Source organism: Peromyscus leucopus, chromosome 4 (genome assembly GCF_004664715.2).
Source record: "Peromyscus leucopus breed LL Stock chromosome 4, UCI_PerLeu_2.1, whole genome shotgun sequence".
Taxonomy (NCBI): Eukaryota; Metazoa; Chordata; class Mammalia; order Rodentia; family Cricetidae; genus Peromyscus; species Peromyscus leucopus.
Genome location: NC_051066.1, coordinates 88,124,968 through 88,138,823, shown reverse-complemented (window position 1 = coordinate 88,138,823; position 13,856 = coordinate 88,124,968). Strand labels below are relative to the sequence as shown.

At 42.0% G+C, this 13,856-nt stretch overlaps 1 pseudogene; it reads right to left on the bottom strand.

The window, feature by feature from the left end:
* Window positions 1–4,292, bottom strand: part of LOC119087874 — a 48,073-nt pseudogene extending 43,781 nt beyond the window's left edge.
* Window positions 4,293–13,856: the final 9,564 nt, after the last annotated feature.

Genomic DNA, 13,856 nt, shown 5'->3' with positions numbered 1-13,856 from the left:
CCTGTGCTGCTTTTAATCTATCCCTCCCCAAGTCTGCTGCTTCTCAATTAATGTCCCAACCCGGGTGGATAACACGCATGCTAAAAAGTCCTGCCAATTCCAAAATAGTACCCTCAATAGCTTGTCACCTGAAAGATCAATGAAAAATGTGTTTAATTTGAGGTATATCGGTATTTAACAGTGATCTGTGACACTTTAGATAGGAGATCAGGGATGAATCTAATAAAATAGAACACAAAACAAGTCAGTTTTGATTAGGGCAGCGAAATAAGAGATGTGTGGGTTTGGTGAAGAGAAAATAAAAAGGACTTGGCTAGAAGTTGACTTCCTGCAGAGAACTTAAGAGGTTTGTTCAGCATATGAAAGTAGAGATAGGGAGGCCCAATGAAGGAACAATTCTGCCCCTAATCACAGAGGCACTAGGGGATACTATATGTTCAAGGGTTGGGTGAGTACAGGAAATCACTAGATTATTCCATTATCATGAGATTGTTTTTACTCTTCATTAAAGGACCAGGAAACTCTAAGGAAGACACAATCCATTCCTGAGTTTTCAGCCTTTTATGTTGGTGAGGTCAGGAGGCTGTACCCACTCTACCTCCTCCCACTACAGTAATTATTGTTTTATAGGGACACAGATTACTGCTTTGTCAGCAGTTCAGCACAGACCCTAAACACAGGGATGTTTCGTTTCCTTCCAAAGGCCAGCCTGTTGGTGCAGGCTCACATTTGCTTTCCATGGTTTAGCATCTCTGCAAAGATCAAGCATGTCAGATGAATGGCTGCAACTTTTGTCATCGCACAAGCTGAGACATGCTAAGAATTAAGCTGATTTAAAGTCAAATACTATGTACATCCAAAAAATATAGCTGGTGCTAAAAATGTGGCCCAGAAGAGATTATAAGTGACTCCAAACATGATCAAACCACCAACAGTGGAATCACTGCAGGTTCTTCAATATCCCTAATGATTTTTCTTGCTTCTACAATAAAGTTTTCATTTAAAATATTAAAAGCAAGGTCATCTGAAACAAAATTCAGTCTGCAATGATATGCATGAACCCAGAGGTTTAACATAACTAGGTTGTGGAGCACTGTATACCAGGTCAGAGAAAGTTGTTCCTTAGACCTCTATCAAGGATGTTAACCAACATCGTGCCAAGTTCCACACTGTTCCCAGTTCCTACTTCTCTTCCTTTGCTCCACCAATTTTATATCTAGATAGGGCAGAAGACTAGGATATGAAACTCAATCCTCAGACAATCATAAGATCTATAGCACCCCATTCCCTTGGCTAAAGCATTTAGTCCAGACAGGCCATACCTGTGAATAAAGGGCTTTTCAAGTGCAATTCTTTCCTGGGACTGTTCACTTAGGACTTGGGGAAGGGAGCAGCCTTAGGTTATGGAACCAGAAGGATAGGAATCTAGAGTTTGTGAAGGCACAGGGAGGGCAGGGTCTGTAACAGAAGAGAGTAAGGCCAATAAGGGAAGAGAAAAGCAGATCTAAAAGAGAACCAGCAAAAATACCGAAAGACAAAGAGTTAGAAAACAGGATGGCAACTTTAGAAGCCCCTGAAAGTCAGGAGCCACCTGGAGGTAGACCAGCTTTCTCACCAGGATATTAGGACCTGGTTGGGCTCAGTCATGTGAGACCCAAATGCTCATCCTTTTGCTTAGGATTCTTCTGCTGGACTGTCCCATATAAAAAAATATCCTACTAATATAAAGGACAATAAACTCCAAATTTCAAAGTATCCCCCTCCCCAAAGCAGATGGAATGATGTTAAGTTCTCTGAACAAGAGATTCGAACTACATAGTTATTTAGTGGTTCTGTCTAGTTTTTAGTCTTAGAAAAGAATAATGCTGCTACACAGTAAGTTACTTCAGGGTGGTGATTTAGAGTTGCTTCAATTCCCACAGACATTTGAAGCAAAGCTGTTTGCTTCCCCTGGGCAGAAGCCAATGTATTCACTAATGATTCTGCAGAAAGCACAATTTATCAAGCCAGTGCGGTGAACCGCCAGTGAGAAAAGAACAGCCTAGGACAGACCCAGAGACTAGAGAGAGGTCCCCTCTAAAGCTTCAGCTGTAATGCATCTTAACTGGAAGCTTGCTAAGCATTTCCACAGGCTGGAGTACAGCATGGCTGCTTAAACACAGATGGCTTCAATCAGTGGGTCCCTTCAGGGGCAATCCTATTGGGAATCTGAAGATGACCATTGCCTATTAGTATAAGTACTGAGATCTAAAGCACACAGAGAAGGAAAGAAGACACACTTTTGAGAGTCTTTGTTATCCTTGTTGGCTAGTATTACTAACAGCACTGATCATTAATTCCACCACTCACTATCTGCCAGGAAATCACTGAACATTTTTATTTACATGATTTCATTTATTTCTCCAACTTCCCTATGAGAGGTAAGATTACCTGCATTTCTCAGATGAGAAATTAAGCTCAAGAAGATGACTTACCAAAATCATGAAACTAAGGCTGGCCCAGGACTTGAAACTATGCCTAATGGGCTTATGAGTTTAACCAGTATGATCCAGTGCCAGGTTTCCCTCCAACGAGGCTGCTACCTCCTAGTTTCTGTACTATGCCTAGCAACCTGCCATTTGTTGATGCTGCCACTAGACTGCATAGCCTGGAGAGAAAGGAAGATTATTATGGAGGTGTTTCTGGCTGAGGAGAAATGGGAGCTCTGGAGTCCTCAAAAGCAATGATTCCATGATGAGGGGTAATCTGATATTCGAGTCTCAGCTTTAATGCTTTCCTCCTAAATGAGGGCTAATAAATCAGAGATCTAACAGACCTTGCAGCAAGCCCTGGAAAGAGCTAAGCAATGGTTGTCGAGTCTCAGAGGTATATCTAGAAAATGCCTTCTGGTCTAGACAATAGAATTTAATATCCTCTCTCTCTCTCTCTCTCTCTCTCTCTCTCTCTCTCTCTCTCTCTCTCTCTCTCTCTCTCACACACACACACACACACACACTTCTATGTCCCTCTATGGTGACACAACCACAGTGACACAGTACCCCATCTGCAAGCATGAATACTAAACAAGCTTTGATACAACTGCAGCCACTGTGGAAGAAAGTCAGATGTTTGGCTGCCTGACCTGTTTCTCTCAAAGGCTCACCTCGTTATGGGTATAACTTGCCTTCCATAGCTCTATACTACAAGATCCCAGACCCTGCATTCGGTCCTTCTGTCCATCAGGACTGTGTCAGGGCCAATATCAAACTCTCTAGGAGTTAGTAAGCAGAAATGTTGATGATGAAAACAGAGAGGTTTCGCCAGGCAGTGGTGGTGCACGCCTTTAATCCCAGCACTCGGGAGGCAGAGCCAGGGGGATCTCTGTGAGTTCAAGGCCAGCCTGGACTACCAAGTGAGTTCAAGGAAAGGCACAAAGCTACACAGGGAAACCCTGTCTCGAAAAAAACAAACAAACAAAAAAACCCAGAGAGGTTTCTTTTGCAAACACACACACTGCTCCCAGCTAGTTGTCCTTGAGTTAAAACAAGGTTTGGTTTGTGGCCTCTGGAGACAAGGACATTGTCTGCTATTGGAAGGAGGAGTGTCCAACACTTACATAGAGGAACAGAGACCGCTTTTGGAGAACTAGAGAGTTCTGAATGGAGGAGGAGATGATGATGTTGGTGATGGTTGTGATGAAGACAAGGTGACAGAAGAAAACAGTGATGGTGAATGCCACCTATAAACACAAGCACAGTACAGCAACAGTTACCCTCGTTATTGCCAAGACAAACACGAAGCAGCGTCTATTCTCAATCCAACTTCCTTGCAGTATAATTGTACCGTTTAAAAAAATAAAAATAAAAATAAAAGCCTGAATCCTTCCCCTCTTTGGCCCTCCAACCCTCCCAGCTTTTCTGAGCCAAGCTGGAATGAGACTGCACTGAACGGGTCAAGAAGGCTAGGGCCTGAGAGATAATGGCATGAGTTCTGTAGACAGGGATGTTGGGGTGACCCCAGGGGCCACCAACGCACTTCCCAGCACCCAGCAGCCTGGCTGCAGAGCTGGAGGAACCAACACTAGCTAGAGAGAGGACGCTAAGGTAGGAGCTTATCAGCTTTGGCCAGAACCCTACAGCCGGGGAGGCCGAGCAGGCAGCCTTTGGCTGGCAAGAAGAGGTAGGGCAGACGGCGGCCAGGAGCAAGACTCTTTTACCTGACCAGGTACAGCCGGGGTAGCGGTGGCTGCGAAGATGCCTCAGCGCTCCAGTCCAGAGTCACAGCAGTGAAGCAGCCGCTGCGCCTTCCACCGCCGAGGCCCCGCCCCCAGCCGCAAGCTCCGCCTCGCTAGCACGCGCCTACCTGACAGGCTGTTTGGGGGAGGTGTGCAATGGACTGATAGACAGCCATCCTGACCAATAGAAATGTGTAGCGGCTGCTGAGCTAGAGGATGGGAAGGCGGGCAGAGAGCCGCAGCGCCAAATTAACTGACCAAGCACTGTTTCTGGCCCGAATGGTGAACCCTCACGGCGTGGCCTGGTTGCTGGGTCGAGCATGATTGTTTCTAGGCTAGGTCTAAGTGACCGGTGAAGGTGGCAACCTGTTCTCGGAGTCCATCCCCCTGGCTTGCTACCTTTCGTGGCGCAGGCTCGGCATTCGCTGGAAGTGATGGGGGAGGGGAGCTGGTGGCCTCAGCTTTGCCAAGGTTCCCTAGCCGTAGAGACGTGGCCAGGCCTAGTGGCTCCCTGGGGTCCTCCCAGCGTCCCTTACTGCATTCTCTATTATAATCTAAAATTGGCAAAAAAAAAGAGGAAAACTTAATAAACCAAACCTTTATGTTAGTTCTCCAGCAGGTCTCCGCCTAACCTTCCAGTCCCCTCCAAACTGCTCTTCCCGGAAACGACCCAAAAGTTAAATCGTTTAAACAGAAAAATGTGTCGGGGTGTCAAGCAGCAGGGGCCTTGCAAGGCAGCGAGCTTGCTTGCGTGAATCTTGCATCCCTGAAGCTCTTTGCAGCACCGTTGCATGCAGTGTTGGTAACTCGGTACAGATCTTGATACCCAGAGACACGGTTTTGTTCCAAATAAAGCTCTAACCACCGATGATTACAGCTCAAACCAGGAAACCTTTCATAAGAGGATTAGAGCTCTTAATGACATTGAGATGTGGTATGTGATTTGGGGATCTTTTCCAAGTAGGTAGGCAGGAAAGGGCATTGCCTTTAATCTGCTCCCCCATAAATACAAAATCCACCATCTGTTCTTAAAAGCAGAATTACATACCGAGCAGTATAAAGTGGTAAATAAGTATGGAAATATTTGAGAAAGTGTAAAGTGATTCTTTTCCTTCAAACATTTTTCTATAAATAATTTGTGAGAACTCTGATGTATTCTTAAAATAGAAGCTAAATGCCAATAGATGCCAGATAGACAGGTAGATGGGTGGGTAGGTAGATAGATAGATAGATAGATAGATAGATAGATAGATAGATAGATAGATAGATGATAGATAGACATTAATACTCTTTTTTCATCCTCACTTATATCTGAAGTTAATTCCATGGACAGATATGGAAATTTGGGTTTCTAGAGGTTAAGTCATTGTCTACCTAAAGTTCATATTAAGTCAATACTTCTCCGTATTTATCACGGAGTGTAAATGCATTAACATTTGGGGGGGCTTGGAAATATTTTCTTTTTCCCTGAAATGTATCCTAGAGGAACCTAGTTCCCCTATGACCAACTCCTTCAAACTGCAATCTTCAAAGCACTTCCAATGCCCAAGTATCACCTCCGAAATGTGTTAGGAGCATTTGTAAGTCAGCTTTGCTCTTAGGAAGGGCTGTGATTTGATATTAATAGGAAGGAAGTACATTTATCCAGGGCTTGACACCAGCTAGTTGCTAATTGATGTAGGAGTTCTTTAAAGTACTCTAATAAAATAGTTTCTTGGCTATGAGAATTTAGTCCTAGGAAGGAAATAAAAAAAGGATCTAAAACCCCAAAATCTTCACCCAGTATTGTTTCAACAAAGTTCTAAAGAAATTTCTAAACCCTATTCTGACCTTTAATCAAACACACAAATGTCGCTCTTACCCAAGAAAGGCAGGAGGAGGGAAGAGAGGGTTTACTAGCTGTCTGTTACTGTGACAAAATATCAGAGATAAAAATCTCAGAGGGGACAGGGCTAGAGAGATGACTCAATCAATGCTCTTCCAGAGGACCAGGACTCAGGTCTTAGCACAGCCCATGCACAACTCCAATTCCTAGGATTCCAACACATAGTGCACATGCATAGATGCAGGCAAAACACTCTTATGCATAAAATAATATATATTTTAAAATATTAGAGCAAAGGGAGAGGAAAGTCTGCAATTCACAAATTCCCTTGTGATCCTTTTATTACCACCAAGAGCGAGTAAAATTACCATCCGCGTCACAATGGGTTAATTCTACTTGGAAAAAGAAACCATCCTCTTCCTATAGGAAGAAGAGAAGGAGAAGCTTAAGCCAGGTTTTATACTCATATGTACCCATAATATACCTGAAGTTTCTCTGCCATACTACTCTTTTCATATAGCAATTTTAAGATTAATTTTTTAAAATTTATATGTATGCATATATGTGGCGTGCGTGTGAGGGTGTCCAAAGAGGCCAGAAGAGGGCATCAGATGCCCTGGAGCTGGAATTAGAAGTAGTTGTGAACCACCTGACATGAGTACTGAGACTGGAACTCAGATCCTCTGCAAAAGCAGCAAGTGCTCTTACATGCTGAGCTCGGTCTTCATCCCCTCTATAGTAAATGAAACCCAAGGATATGTTGTTGGGCTACTAAGGGTTCTCTTTTTAAGAATAAGGTAAATAGGTCAAGTCACTCAGAAGGCATTCTCTCTCTAAAGCCTTCCCCTTGTAAATTTCCAGTTCTCTATCATGTTGTCTGTACTTAACCCTATTATCCTCATTAAAGGCTGTTGGTCTATTTGTTTCCTCCACAGATACCCTTTTATTACCTCCAACTGCAAGTACCCAGCCCACAGATCACACTGCATTAAATACTCTCAGTAGAATAAACCATCTCTTCCTACAGGAATTCATTGTCTATGGTTTGTCATTGTATCCCTCACAAGTCCTTGTGTATTATTATAAGTGACCTACTTTGCACAGTTGAATCATTTTTTCCCCTGAGGTGGGTGGGTGACTTCAAGGTGTGGCTTCGAAGGACTGATTAACAAAAGCAGCAGAGAAATGAGATGCATAGGGAAGAACAGGAATATTGGTGCTCTTATCTGAAAGGACCCTAAACCTAGCAGGGAAGCACAGAGATGAGAAGTAACTGGTAACATCCTCTGTGGTTGCCAGGTCCCACCTCTGAAGTTGTGACCAATCAGAGACAAGGTTTATCAGGGAAGTGAGTCTGTAGAATTGGTGTCTGGATGTAAGGGGCCAGCAGGGATGATGAGGCACTGGCAGAGACTACTGAGAGGCATAAAGAGAAATAGGAATGGAACCAAAGAGCTCTTCTAGAAAAAATAGATTTGTTCATTTCCTTTGTCAGGGATGATCCCACAGCAAATCATTCTAGAAAGAGCTCAACATTTGATCCCACTGACTAGTAATATGGTCCAGCTCAAATTACTCAACCAATCTCAACCTGTTTCTGTATCTATCACTGACTAGGAATGACAAAGACATGCAACATTCTGCAAGATTGATATTGCATTTATTTCAGCCCCCAGATAAACTATGAATGGGAGGGAAAGGCCATCCATGAAGATTATTAATCATGAAACCAATGATCACATCCCTCTAGAATGTAGGACACTGATGGAACAGCTAATCTCCAAGAAGCTTCCTCCTCATTTGCCCTCAGCTGGATAAGCAGCTTTTCATCTCAACCCCAGATAAATTCAACTCACCTGCTGTGGGTTCACCATAGTATAGATGCTGTCCTATAGACCAATAGCTCTCATCATCTCTGAATTCTATGAACATGCATCAAAATGACAACATTGCCAATGTGTCTAAGAATTCCAGACACAAAAAACAAAGCTTTGTGCTACAACACTGTTACTTCATGTGGGTTCATAGCTGGGGAAAAGATTAGCTGTACTGTGGAAGTCAGAATCCAAACAGCAGACCTCCGTATTACTTGGACCATTGTATGGCTCATTGCCTTGGAGGGGCTCCTCTTCTGATGTATCATCCAGGTTTATTTATTCCCCACACATTCTGAAGAGGATTTAAGTAACAAATTACCCTTGTAACGTTGTGATGTGTAGGTGAATATTGTGGAAGCCAGTAAAATGTTTGCAGACTGACAAGATTTTTTTTTTTAAACTAGCTCACAGAAGTCTTAAAAAAATATCTTCAGTACTACCAGAGGTACCATATGGAGAAATCACTCTAACAGTGCTCCAAAGCTACTGCATTTATGCAATCATTGTGTCCAAAGGAACAAAAACCTGCACTTGAAGCTGAAAATATGAACGCACCCAGTAATTCCCTAAAGGAACTTAGCTTTGACTTCCCAGAACACATCATAGTGAGTATAGTTCTCTTGAATATAGAGGTGAGAAGAATGAACAGAATTGTGAGGGAGTCGTGCCAAGAGACATATCCTAAGCAATGACAGCAGGATGTCTGTTCAGTAAAATCCTACTGATTTGTCATTAGCTGGCAAGAGTAGCCTGGCAGGTTGCTTTGTCAAAGAGTCACTTATTAGTCACAAAACCCACAGGGCTGCACCCCTGAGGGCAAGAGAGAGAAAACAGCAGGCCTCCAAAGCACCTGCTTTGTGGTGAACATCTCAAAGATGACAGGAAGGGGGAAATACCTCCCACAGAGACTGGGGCAGCGCTGCAGACAATGCAGCCTAATCTTGCTCCATGGCGTAAATGAGCCCTGAACTGTCACAGTCAGAGGAGTCAAAACCCAGAACAGTAGGCTCTGCAGAGGACAGCGGCAGCCTCCACCAGAAAGGAAAGGTATTTTAAAATCCCTTTTCATTATAATACTATCACACAAATGTTGTAGCTTGAAACACACAAGAAACAAATAAAAATTGACGATAACCCCAGTATTGAATCAGCAAGCATTCCTTGAGCCACTTTTAAATACCAGGCTGTTTTCTAGATCATGGTGATGGAAAGGTCCCTAACCAGCTCTCTTTGAACTTGAACTGGCCAAGAGGAAACAGAGGTGAATTATGTGATCACACAGAGGGGAAAGTTATCACTTTCTAGGCTGAGTACCAGAGAGAAGAGAATGTGTTCTCTAAAAGCAGACTAGAAGTGAACCTAGGTAGACTCAGCAGGTGGGGATGGGAGGAGAAGCATCTGAGAAAGGCTTCCAGAGGGAAGTGACCCTTAAGCTGAGATCTGAAGAACTGATCAATCAAAAGAGGATGGAGAACCAGCCAGGCAGAGAGAATAACATGCACAAAGCCGCTTGGCTTTGCAAAGCTCAGGAGAGAACCTGCAGTGTATTGAAGAACTGAGAAAAGCCAATGTGAATAGCTTCACAGAGCACAAAGGGGATGGTGCACATGGGACTAGAGAGGTGCTCAGGGTCAGGCTACACAGGACACTGTTAATTTTCCTATAAGTCCTTCAGATAACCCTGTTTGTGCATATATATGCACGTATATTGGATGCACATGTAAGTACATGTGGATATATGCACATAACCATTACCATCAAACTCTAGTTTTCCTCAGGAAAGCATTGAGCAATTAATATATTCGCATTATACAAGTGTCAGCTTCATTTCACACCTCCCAGCATTCATTATTGTTTGTTATATTAACGTTTAATAGGCAAAAGTATCACTTTAGTTTTGACATAGCTGGGAATAAATATTATTGCCTATTCTTTTTTTGTGCTCACTTCACAGAAAGAACTTGTGTTGAAACCATCTTACCAAGAGAGCCAGTCTACATAATGTTCACTTTCTGCTCATTTCTGAAAAAGGGCATTGACATGTGAAGCAACTGATATATGAAGATTAGTGTTAGATGCTAGCTTCAGTTCAATTTGACACATAAGATTCATTTTCTTCTGGCCATTTACACAGGGACAGAACTCAGTTAAAGAGGAAAGTCTTCTAAGAGTGTCTGAAATAAAAAAAAAAAAAGAAGTCACATCTACACTTGATAGGAAATGGGCTAAGATGAAGGAAGTAAGGAGTGATGGGGCTACAGTTCGTGCCAAGAAAAAGCAGGCACCCATGATGGGGACCTAGAGAGAAACAGTTTGGATCCAAGCCTGAGAGCTTCACCAGCCTGCTTGAGGAGAGCTGTGCTCACCTTTGCATACATTGTGCGAAGAATCTCTGGCTTTCCATCTATCCTTGAGTCTATTCTGCATGACAGATTTTGACATCTGAAATCAGGTCGGTGACAGAAGGTATGTGCATGATGTAAGGGCTTATGTATATGTTATAGATGTTTCGTTTCTTCTGGGAATAAAATCACATATGAGGGCTCACAGAAGTCACATCTGTTGAGTTGAAAATGCGGAAAAGGGAGATTACTTAATTTCATCCATATGGACATGAGAATCTTGACAGTGATGGTCAGAAGGGGTACAGAATCTGCTGCACCAATACTGGAGTGATGGTTAACTAGAGAATTTGATGATTTATATAATTGACTTGGCCCACAGTACAATATAGTGTTCATCCTGCATAAGTTTACAGTTCTAGCTCACGAGATAAGATGGTGGGATAACCCTGTCTTGGGGTCTATCCTAGAATGCTCTTCTTCTGTCTGACACTCTGGGCTTTAATGTCATACTGCGGTAGCATAGCCAAATACGGCTTCTCTGGACATCTGTCTTGTTCAGTCACAAAGGGCCCAAGTACAGAAGGACATGACAATTTGGTTAATGCTTTCCTTTAATATTTTGAAATTCTAAATTATTTCTGAACAATGGGCTTCACACTTGCACTTTGTGCAGGAATCCACACATCTTGTAGTAGGTCCTAGTCACATCCCATTACTAAAAATATTGTTTTCAAATTGAAAATATTTACACTTTAGGTAATTAATAGTATAATGCATGATTAGAAGAAAGTGCTTGAAATAAGAAAGGTAAGAGTTCATGCTATAGTTCTCGTTTTACTAACAGTGTGACTTCTGAGATACAGTCTTTTAAAAACTTGCATTTCTTCATCTATGCCTACATTATAGTTTGATTTTTATTTCTAAACTTATAATTGTAATGTGGCAAACCACTTCACTTTCTGTGTGGCATAATACATGGAAATAATATCAGCATCACTATATGGGCACACATATTTTCCTTTTGTGTATATTTTTTACTACTTAATGAAGACTTTGCTTCCCTCTAATTCAGTCAGCAAAGAAATTGTCACTTAATAAAAGCTTGTCTGTGTGGGTGAATCAGATGTCTGATTTCTATGCCTCTATATTTCCTTAATCTGTACACGCTATTCTCTAGTCATGGCTGCTGAGGTCCTCCCTGTAGAAATTCCATTTAGTATTTCTGTTCATGTAATAGATACATACTTAAACTATAAAAGTTCATAAAGAATAACTGCTCGGGACAGACTCTGAATTCTCACACCATTTCCATCCTAACCCCTGTCATCTTCATCCTATAAGAATTTTACATACCATCACCAAGAATAAACACCATTCTAGCAATACGGTGAGTGGCGTTTCTGTTTAATCATGGGTGTGTGTGCCAAGATGTGTAAATTCATATGTGGAAGCTTCACTTAAGATCAGGCTGGGGAAAGGCTGAGTAAGAGCAGTTTCTGGATAAGCATGGAGACCCAACTTCAAATTACCATAAATCATGCAAAACCAGCCATCCAACCAACCAACAACAACCAAATGAGCATCGCTTTGTGCGTACATGTAACCCTAGTGCGGGAGTATTGCTGGGCCTTGCTGGCACCTACGCTGGCTACAGGTTCTCCAAAAGACTGTTTCAAGGAAAAATGGGGGAGGATGATAGACTAAGATACCCAGCCTCCTCCTTTGGTCTATGCACAAATAGACACACACACACACACACACACACACACACACACACACACACGTGCATACATGACACACACTCTATACACTCAATATATATACAATATACATATATATGTAAGTGTGCATGCACAAATCACACAAATAAGATGTCAAAACAGAGAACCCAACTTAATAACCTAAGGAATTTCACAAGTGTTCTGATGTCTGTACCTAGATTGAATTGTGCATGAAGTATAAAGAGGGACTGATGGATGGGCAAAGGAATGGATAGAGGTCACATCTGTAACCGAACAATTATTCTGAATTGTTTTCTAAAAATCTAGCTGGTAGGGCTAGACTGTGGTGTGTGTTTGTGTGTGTGTGTGTGTGTGTGTGTGTGTGTGTGTGTGTGTGTGTGTGTTTGAAAAAAAATGTAAGGGAGTGACAGTCAGTAGTATATTGTTTGCTTGCATTATCTGGGGAAAACATCAGGAAATGCAATAAAATTAAGATTCTTGTCTTAATCCACTCTGACAATACTGCGCCTGCCTGCTAAAGGGTGGACAGAGGTGGCATAAGCTGCCTTTGCAAAGAACGTGAGCTCACAAAGGCATTATAGTCACTAATACTGTTATAGTCCTAACTCTGTTGCCTTGTATCTTTTCTGGGTTCAGGTTTCTCATATGACCCCCACAGACATTTGATTTCCAACCCCTGTTGTAAATATATATGTGCCAATATATTGGTTATGGAATTATAAAATGAATTGTAATTCATTTCCAGAGGTTTTTTTAAACATGGAGTCTTTAAAAATCTCTCTCAGAAGTTTCTATAAATTTCTTGAAATTATATACAAAGTCCATATGATTCTGGGAAGACAGCTCATAGATTTCTACTGGCTTATTAAAGAGATACAGGCTTGAAGGATGAGAACCATCATAAGATAAGAAGTACAGTAACAGCTTTTAAAGTCTTCAAAATTTAAAGTACTATCTATGCATAATCAATCAAGTACAGTCTTATCTTCCCTTGTGCCTTCTCCAGACATGTGTCTATGGATGGGTATGAGAGAGAGAGAAAGAAGAGTTTGTGAAAAAAAAAGGAGGTGATGAGTGAGGAAGGGAGAGGAAGGGTCTAGACAGTAAGGTAAGACTTACTGAAGGCAAAGGACCAGTGTAGTATAATGTCAAATTCTGTGGCTCTGGTAGGAGAGGTCTTTTTCATTTGCATACTCAAAGGCTAGCAACTTTTTCTTTTGCAGTTCTCGTACTTTTAAAGTAGTGGTTCTCAACTTTTGGGCAGTGACCCCTTTGGAGTCGCGTATCAAATATTTACATTATGATTCATAACAGCAGCAAAATTACAGTTATGAAGTGGCAACAAAATAATTTTATGGTTGGGGGTCACCATAACATGAGCAACTCTATTAAAGGGTCACAGCAATAGGAAGGTTGAGAACCACTGTCTTAAAGGCTCAGAGAGGAATTTGGGGATGCGTCCACAACACTGAAACTGGAGCCAAGGTATTCCAGTTACCTGTTTTCAGACATGAGTTCAGTCCAGCCCACCACAGCAACTCCAAAATAGGTACTAAAATACTGCAAGGCCAAGGTTCTTTAAATGCTCCGCTTCCTACGAATCCTGCTTCTGAGAGACCAGAACACACCCTCAGTCCTAGATCGCTTTCTTCTTCGTTGTACAGACTGTTGCAGTTCTTCAGCATCACCTCAGAAAACCCAGTTTCTCACCAGCGGATATCAGTGTTGCTCATTGGGTTTTAGGGTAGATTTCACAATAGACCTTCACTAGGACAAGGTGTGCAGCTTCGTTTTTCTCATTTACACAGAAGCATCTAATGGCTGGATTCTAGAGTCATGTGAGGTATAATGATG